Raw genomic sequence first — 10,092 nt, forward strand, 5'->3', positions numbered from 1 at the left:
CAGAAAAATATAATTTTTACATGGTTAAGAACTGAAGACTTTTAGAAGATTGGCCAGTAAAGATTGAGAATAAAAAGAAGTTTAGCTACAGAGTTTTTAAAAAAATACTCCTTTCTTCTATTTCTTTGATACAGTGGTCAATGAGTCAATGATATGTCCTGTCAAATCTAGTTATTTAATTCTCATGACAGTGAGTTTCTGTTTGTTTGTTTCTTTGTTTGTTTATTTATTGTGTCCAGAGTTTATAATACAAGGACCAGAGCTTTCTCCCCAACTCAGGTTTATAAATTTTTCAATTGGCTTGTGAGGTCAGTAGGGATACTTTTTTTTTTTTTTTTTTTTTTTTTTTTTTTTTTTTTTTGTCTAATTGGGTTTCTGAGAAGACTTTATTCAGGTCCTTAATGCTCATCTGCTCACATGGAATTATGTTCTTCATCTTCTCCAGCTCTTTTTCATATTACTCATTCCTGCCTTTGAGGGAGACAAAAACTCAGCACATCTTTTCACATCTTCTTTTTCTTCAGCATCTACCTGGACAGTATATTTACCTCTGGGCATTAAACTTCTCAAAGTCATCTACCAAGCCAGACTTCACCACATTGACCTTGTAGTAAGCCCAGTAAAGGGCTTCTAGCAGGTGGATTCTAGGGGAGAGTAGCCAACCTGGATGGAGGTGAGGGTCTCATTCCAGGATTTCAGGGAGTTAGCAATGGCCTTTTGGTTTCCGGTTATGGTCTCCCCAAAAGCTACCCAGTCAATGACTTTTAGAGCAAGTTTTTGCCCAGCTACCTTGAGATCTTTCACCTACCCTGGCAGCCCCATGAGTTTCTTATTTTAAGGAGCAATAGTTAAAAATGTGACTCATATCATTTGAGGAACTTAATCCTGGATTTAATAATGCTGGTTGCTGAGCCTGCTCTAGAGATTCGGAGACAGTCTAGCTGTGATGTGGTCTAGGACTTTCTAGTTAGCAAAACCTCAAGGTGGCTCCATCCTGTCTAGAAAGTTTTCTGTTCTTGGTTATTGGATTTTTTGGAGGGAGAGAGAATAGGTCATTGTGGTAGAGAGTAGGCACAGAAGAGTAGAAAGCAATATTGGAAAATTTTCATCAGAGAGATACTGTAATTTGTTTTCCTCAAAGGAGCATGAACCCATTAATAGCCTGAACAACTTCAAACCACAAACCTTAGTAAACACCTGTTACTTAATTATAAATTTTTACTACTTAAGCTTTCTTTTTGCCTCACGTTCCTCATTTATTAAAAAGCTTATTCAGTTGTATGAGTTTTAAAATATTTTGTATCAGTGAAGTGGTAAAAAGTAAAAGTTACCCATTAAAATAAAAGTATTTGGAATTGGCTGCTTTTCTTGTCTTACATACTTATTTGATTTTTCTTATTATTTTCCAACCAGTGGTTTCTAATTTTGGACTTACTGAAGAAAGTCAATAATTTTCTGTGACTTACTGATGGATCTTTTGTAATTACTGACATATTCAGTCACTGTGAACAATCATTAATTTAATGTTCTCATCATTCCTTATCTAGCCTATTCTACATATTTGATTATTGTTTCCCCTGAGCTCCTCCCCATAGCATATAACATATCTTCAATGGAATGTAAGCCACATGAAGGTGGCATTTTATATCCATGCAATGCCTTTCTTTTACATATTATAATATGTTGTCATTTTGGAAAATAAAGTAAAAAATGTATCTTTAAATGTAGCTGAATTTCAGGGCACCTGGGTGGCCCAGTCAGTTGAGCATCAGACTTCAGCTCAGGTCATGATCTCACGAGGCTTGTGGGTTAGAGTCCCACATCTGGCTCACAGCTGTCAGCCAGGATCCTGCTTTGGATCCTCTGTCCCTTTCTCTCTCTGACCCTCCCCCACTCATTCTCTCTCTCTCTCTCTCTCTCTCTCTCTCTCTCTCTCTCTCTCTCTCTCTCACACACACACACACACACACACACACACACACACTTTCTCTCTCTCTCAATAATAATAAACATTAAAAATATTTAAAAATGTAATTGAATATTATTTTTGCAGTAAGCTAAGTAATAATTTTTAGCTTTTCTTCACAGTGGCCTTATAGGCTGGCTGCTGTTTATTTAAGGTTAGTTATCTTTCCCCTAGAGAGGATATTACAAAGGGAAGGGCAGATTCTTAAGTTAAAATTGTGTTTCCTGATCAAAAGCACAGGATTTATATGGTTGCTTTACTAAAGTTATTGTTGCTGCTTTTTATTTCACTCCCAGGTTATTTGGTAAATAGAAACTAAACTTTCTTGTCAATTTATACTTACCATAATTTCAGAAGCTGTTGAGGTTGAAAGCATGAGCTATATTCCTCTGAATCCAGCAATATGAATTTTTAGTAGAAAGAGAGTAAACAAATTCAAAGAACACATGAACTGTTACTAAAGGTTCCTGTTATCATAGAATTAAAAGTTGTTAGTTGTAGATTAGCAATGTGGGTTATTTTTAAAAACAACTTTACTCTTAATCAAATAAATCCATAATTATAGAATTAATAAATTTATGTTTATAAAATAAGTTGCCTCAGCTTATTGATCAGCTTACAGAATCATTTTAGAATGTTCACAGGGAAACAATTAGCTTTCCCTTCCCAAAATATATATTCCTTTCTCTCAAAATGTCTTGAGAAGAACATTCCAACTTCTAAAATTTCCATAATTGCTCTTGTCTGTATCTTCTAGTTTACTTTTTTCTAATGACTATATGACTTAGAGAAACTTCGTTTCTATAATTCTTAAAATTTCATCAAAACACTTTCCTGAGCTATTCAGGTAAAACAAAAATATATATTTTCTGACTAATTCAAACAGTTATTCTAATATTCACTTCATTTTGTGTATACCTACCCTTTTCCTATACATTTTAGACTAAATTTGTTTGATTCTACTCCCTGCTAGTTACAGCTGAGTCTTGAACAAAAGGAGTTTGTACTACGTGGGTCCACTTACATGCAGATGTTTTACAGTGCCCTACTGTATGTGTATTTTGTTGATGATTTTCTTAACAAGACTTTTTTTTCAAGCTTCCTTCATTCTAAGAATACAGTATATAATACATACAACATACCAAGTATGTGTTAATTGGATGCTCATGTTATCTTTAAGGCTTCTAGTCAGCAGTAGGCTACTAGTAGTTAAGTTTTGAGGGAGTCAAAAATTATATGTGAATTTTTGACTGCATGGCCGCTAATTGCCCCTAATCATTGCCCCTAATCCCATGTTGTTCTAGGACCAATTGTATTTCCAACTTTTACAACATTAGCCAAGATTTAAGAAAGTGTAGGAAGAAAGAATGTACCTAATCAGTAAACTGAAAGTATAGCTAATGAATATGATCACTACATAAATAGCTGTCAAAACATGGATATTTTTTAAAATGAACAGAGGTGCTAACCAGGCCAGACACAAGGATAACTGTTCAAAATAACTGAGGCTGTCATGGGAAAACTGAGGCAAATGTTCATACTGGTGATAAATAATTCACCACAAGAACTAGCTAAAATCCCCCACATTCTGTAAATTTATTGCAACATGCACTAGCTAAGATTTCCCATATTCTGATGCATATATTTTTACTTTTGGGGAGGAAACTTTTGACATTTTTCATTCAACTGCACTTAGTTCTGGGATGGGAGTGAGGTGCTGAGGCTCAGCACTGAAGGAAACACATCCCACCATGTTGGTTCTCAAAGCATGCATATCAAGCTTTCCTGTTAAATAGAGGTATTACCATTTTATGGTATCTCAAATGTTTTAGGATGTAGTACAGATAAACTGTAATTAAGCTGTCATATTTAGGTACAACTGTGTAGTAAAACTGCTTTTAAAAACAACATAATTTAAAGGAAAATCTATGCTTTCAAATGCCTGGTGCTTTTTTAACTTTTAGAGCTTATCTTAGGAGAACTAGTAAAGTGTAGGAGCATCTTTAAAGAGAAAACGAGTATTAGATGAATGAAGTCATTAATCTGTGGAAATCTCTTTGAGAGACAGAATGTTTAGCATAGCAAGTGGTTAAACAGTGATAGAAATGTAAAAGACAGAAACTAGAAAAAAACAATAACATTATTAGAGTTAAGGTTGCTTAAAATCAGTCTAAAGAGATTTAGAATATCTATTCCTTCTCTTCCTCAGAATAACTTCATATAATATTCTGCACAGTTCCTGATTTGTACTCTGAATTGGCAGGAACAATCATTTCCAGATAGATCTGTGTTTACCAGTGGTAATGAACACATCTATTCAAATTGTCCTTCTAAGTGGAGAATTCACCTGGATGGCTCAGTTAAGCATCTGACTCTTGGTTTCAGCTCAGGTCGTGATCTCATAGTTCTTGAGTTCAAACCCTGCGGTGGGCTCTGTGCTGATATGCAGAGCCTGCTTGGGATTCTCTCTCCCTCTCTCTGCCCCTCCCCCCCTCACACCTCCCCCCAAAATAAATAAATAAACATTAAAAGAAATTCTCCTTCCATATTTGATTAGAAATACTGGTGTTGCCTCAGTAATAGAAGTTTATTATAAAAAAATTACCAGTTGTTGAACTGAGTAGTACCCACAGCAATACCATGTTTTGTTGTGGAGACGTCAGTTTTGGTACTAGATCCTTTACTGCTTGACAGTGATTACTTATGTCAATAACTTTTCCTCTTGGACTTAACCATGTGTGTGAACAGGTTGCAATTAGCCTCAAATGTCTTCTACCTTGAATGTTTGGTGAGTGGTTTTTGTTTTTTTTTTTTAACATTTATTTATTTTTGAGAGAGGGAGAGAGACAGAACGCGAGCAGGGGAGGGGCAGAGGGAGAGGGTGACACAGAATCCAAATCCAGCTTCAGGCTCTCAGCTGTCAGCATGGAGCCTGATGCAGGGCTCAAACTCACGAACCGTGATATCATGACCTAAGCCAAGTTGGACACTCAACTGACTGAGCCACCCAGGTGCCCCTTGGTGAGTGTTTTACTTTAATATTATAATAGAATTTCTCAACTTCTTTCTCTCATTATTGTGTATTTTCCATGTTCCTTCTATTGTAGGGTTTTCTAATTTCCTTTCCTTTCCTTTGGAGAGAAGCTTCTGAAGGAATAGGTTCATGCATTTTTCCACATTTATAACTGATTCACTAATACCTCAACTTTTTGAAATGGCTTTTCTCTTACCATTTAACAGATTAATTATTATTTTTTAGGTCACCAAAGACATTTGTGTGACTAACCCAAGATGAGCATAGGAATTCTTATCTCATGTAACATCTCTGCAGGATGTGACCTTTTGGGGCACTTTTGCCATTTTGAAGTTCTCTCCATCATGGTATTTCATGACATTTCTTTTTACTTTTTTTTCCTCAACTTCTCTAGCCACTCTGTTTTTTTTTCCTTTCTTTACCCTCTTCTTTAATATTGGTATTCCACGAACCCTTGTTCAACTTTTCTTTAATTCTACTTAAACCTATAAAAATTTATCCATATCCATAAGTTCAATTTCCACTTATTATGTACATAAATCTCTCTCATTAGACCAAATCTTTTTTAGGTTCTGTTTTACTACATACCTAACATTCATCTGAATATCCAACAGATACCTCAGGTTCAACAACTGTAAAAAAATAAACAAAACCAGTTTAGCATTCTAATACAAATTCTCCTTCTAAGTGGAGGATTCACCTGGGTGGCTCAGTTAAGCATCTGACTAATACAAATGTATTCCTCCCAGAGTATCCGTTATCACTACATATACTAGTTGCCCAAGTCTCGACCTTTTATCAGTTTTATCTACTTAAAAAATTATCAAACTCTTCTTTCCTCTTCATATTCATTACAAATGACTGTAGGTTAGCCTTATTATTCTTTGCATTTATGTATTAATAATACAATAGCCTATTGGCTAGTGTCTTGTTCTTCACCCCCAACCATTGTCTAAAATTTTGGCATAGATACAGCTTTCTGAAACAGTGAATTTTTTCTAGTTCTTGTCTGCTTGGAATCCTTCAATGAGTTTTCATGGCTCTTAAGATAAAGCCAGAATTACTTGGGGCAGTGGATTCAGCAGCCGACTTCAGCTCAAGTCATGATCTGATGGTTCATGAGTTTGAGCCCTGCATCAGGCTCTGTGCTGATGGCTCAGAAACTGGAGCCTACTTTGGATTCTGTGTCTCCCTCTCTGTCCCTCCCCTGCTCATGCTCTGTCTTTTTCTCTCTCAAAAATAAACATTAAAAAAATTTTTTTAGAAAAAAAAGATAAAGCCAGAATTACTTAACATGGAATAAGAAACCTTCCTGAGTTGGCTCCTGTCCATCTAGTCTCATTATCCTGCTATATAGCACTCTATAATTATTTATATATTTATTTCTTCCCTTGAATTATGTGTCCCTTGATGGTGAGGACTGTGAAATATCTCATGAGCTCAAACTCATGGAAGTGTGTCCCACATTTGAAATATGTTCAGATAGTATTAATTATTTAATTAAAAGATTATCAAGTTTAATAAAAGTAAAATAGGATTAATATGTTCTCAAAGTTATACAGAGTTAATACCTACATCGAAGAATTAGAAACCTAAATTCTAATCTTCAATCTCTTATTAATTAGTTGTGTAACTTTCACCAAGTCACATAACTTTCCTGGTCCTCAGTTTCTTACCTGTAAAGTGATTTTGTAGTTTTAGATGATTTCTTAAGCCTCTTCTAGTTCTGACTTTCTATGTAACCTGGTACTGTTCCATGGTCATAATTTAATGAGACACATTAACTTTTCTGGCCTCTAAGGAACAATTTCCTTAACACTCAAATATAGTGTTTCACCCTAGTTTCTGTCCTATATCTAAGTATGTTTTGCCCAAGGGAAAACAGGCTCAGAGTGCTGTGATGGTGGAGAACAGTTTCTCATTTCCATTGGTTTTATATAAAGGGGAGAAAATGGTGTCATAACTCCAGTGGATTTATTTCCTGTTAACTTTAAAAGCTACGAAATGCTTGAAAATATATCCTCAATGTCACTGATTAGAACGTCCTGTGGAGACAAATTAATTTTCTCTAAATGACATTTGAAAACTTGCTAAGGGCAAAGAACAGGAGAATATGGTTATCCGATGAGTCATTTCATAATTTCAGGATGAAGTTGACTACCTTGTATGATAAGTTTTTGTGGAGCAAACAGGACAAGGTGAGTTTTACCCAGCTATGAGCAAAGTACCTATTACTAATTTAGAAAAGGGAGGGATAACAGTCTGGAAAATTATAGGCACATTTAAATAACTAAATGTGCTATAAAGATATATGCCAAGATTTTGGTGACAAGACTTAGAAGAGTTATGGTTAAATTAATACACAGGGACCAAGTTGGATTTATGAGGCATGAAATAATTACAGACAGTATGAAGAAGAGTTTTATGTTAATGCAAATTGATAGTGATACTGAGACTCTGGTGTTTGCAAATTCTGTTAATATCCTGGAAGTGTGTAATAGAATGGAATAGAAATAGCTAAGCTAATATTAAATCATGTAAGTTTATAAGTCTTGTTTTTTTGAAGAAGATATTATTGTAGCAAAAAAGGTTGTATATTTATGGTGCTAAATACCCAACATAGAAAATGTAGATAATGGAATGATACCTAATTGGAAAGACATAGGTATATGATTGAGGTAACGGTTCTTTTTTTTTTTTTTTCTTCTTCTTCTTTTTCTTGTAGACTGGCTACATGTTGAAAGTCATTTTTAAGTAGCTCCTACTTGTTTTACTCTTTTTCTTATTTTAACTTTTGTGATTAAAGAATGGCTTAAGTCACCAGTATGACACATTTTAAATAATACATTCTCAGTCATGGGGATTTGAACTAATTTAGGAGTTGCAAATTTAAAATGCTGATGATAGTGTATTCTCACCAAGTCTACAGAATATTTGAGTGAGATGCATGTAATCCTTTTGACTGAAAATATTAACATTTAAAATTTCACAGAACTAAAAAAAATGTTTCAAACACGTCCATTACCGGTAGAGTAGTGGTTTAGACACTCAGAAGATCTCTCCTGCAAAACAACTAAATCTTGCATTACAAACACACTGCTGAGTTTCAAGAAATAAAGGAAATCTTCAGGGGCCCAAGCAAGCAAAGAGCAAGCTGTAAGTTGAAACCTTACCAGGAAGCAGTGAAGAATAAGTAACAGGAAAGCTGAGTTGGTCCAAGGTATAAATAAATACCCAGGCTAACCCTGTGATTACATGCTGTTATGAGGATGTATCATAGTGTGCAGGAGCCTAACCAGGAGGGTTAAAGAAGCCCCAAGTAGGTACCAGAACCTGTTGGACAACAGCAGAAGCAAACAAATCCTTTTTTGTCTGAAGTATCATACTTTTAGGGCCTTATGATTCCCACAGACTAAGGTCAAGAAAAGAAATGCTTATAATCAGAGACCACAAAACACAGAAGGAAAGAAGACCCAAGGGTAAGTATCAGCGTAAAGAAGAAATACTTCAGATGCTTTTTAAAAAGTTTTTGTTTTTAAAGGGCACTTAAGGGGTGGCTCAGTCAATTGAGTGTCTGACTCTTGATTTTGACTCAGCTCATGATCCCAGGGTCATGGGATTGAGCCCCATGTCAGGCTCTGTGGTGAGTGTGGAGCCTGTTTAGGATTCTTTCTCTCTCTCTCTCTCTCTTCTCTTCTCTTTTCTCTTCTCTTCTCTTCTCTTCTCTTCTCTTCTCTTCTCTCTCTCTCTCTCTCTCTCGGTGCCTGGGTGGCTCAGTCAGTTAAGCGTTCAACTTCAGCTCAGGTCATGATCTCACGGTTCGTGGGTTCAAGCCCCACATCGGGCTCTGTGCTGACAGCCCAGAGTCTGGACCCTGCTTTGGATTCTGTGTCTCTCTTTCTCTCTGCCCCTTCCCCTGCTCATTCTCTCTCTCTCTCTCTCTCTCTCTCTCTCTCTCTCTCTCACACACACACACACACACTAACACACACACATACACAAATAAATAAACATTAAAAAAAAAGATTCTCTCCTTTTCTCCATCTACCCCTCTCCCCATTTGTGGTCTCTCTCTGTGTGTCTGTCTTTAAAAAAAATAACGTTTTTTAAAAGTATAATTGATATTCTTAAACAAGGAGATAAAATGGAATTATATAAAATGCTCAGTTAAAACTGCAAAAGGCAGAAAAACTGTGGAAGACAAAAGTAAGAAAATGGGCAAGAAGAAAAAAAAGTAACAAATATGGTATATATCAATCCACCTCTATCAATAATCATTTTAAACATCAATAGTCTATGCACCAATTAAAAACAGAAATAGTCATGCTGATCAAAGAATATGATCCCAGTATATATTGTCTGTAAGAATCTCAATTTTATTAAAAGGACATCTTTGAATAATAATAGTAAAGGGATGCTGAAAGATATACCACACTAACACTAATCAAAAGAGTGAACATCTATATTAATTTCAGCCAGAACAGACTTCAGAGCAAGGAAAGGTATCAGTGATAAAGAGGGAATTGCATAATTATAAAGAAGTTAGTGCTCCAAGAAGAAATGATGATCCTTAATAAATACATGTCTAATAATAGAACATCAAAATATGTGAAACAAAAACTGATAGAACTACACAGGGAAGTAGATGAATCTACTATTATAATTGAAGACTTCAATGCTCCTCCATCAGATGTGGACAGATCCAGCCGCAGAAAATTAGTATGGACATAGTTGAACTCAACAGTGCCATCAGTTAACTGGATATAATTGACATCTATTGAGAATTCATCAAACAACAGCAGAATACACGTTCTGTCCATGCTCACATGGGACATTTACCAAGATAGACTATGTTCTGGGCCATAAATCACGCCTTAAAAATTTTAAAGGGCTGAAAGTTCTAAGCTTCTAATCCTAGCTTAGTCTTTTAGTGACTGGCCCTCATTCAGGACTATTGCCTCACCAACCATTGCCTCATAAGAACAAAAGACACTCCTATCACCCAGGAAATTCCAATGGAATTTGTTGTATAATGCCACCTCTACATATATCCATTTTCCAAATGTGTGTATTATTGGTGAGATTTCTAGTC

At 35.5% G+C, this 10,092-nt stretch overlaps 1 pseudogene; it reads right to left on the reverse strand.

Annotated features, from left to right (window-relative positions):
• Positions 1–222: 222 nt before the first annotated feature.
• On the reverse strand, positions 223–9,820 carry LOC132676908 (ATP synthase peripheral stalk subunit d, mitochondrial pseudogene; annotated as a pseudogene).
• Between the last annotated feature and the right edge of the window lie 272 nt (positions 9,821–10,092).

This window comes from Panthera onca, chromosome A2 (genome assembly GCF_046562875.1).
Source record: "Panthera onca isolate mPanOnc1 chromosome A2, mPanOnc1 haplotype 2, whole genome shotgun sequence".
Taxonomy (NCBI): domain Eukaryota; kingdom Metazoa; phylum Chordata; class Mammalia; order Carnivora; family Felidae; genus Panthera; species Panthera onca.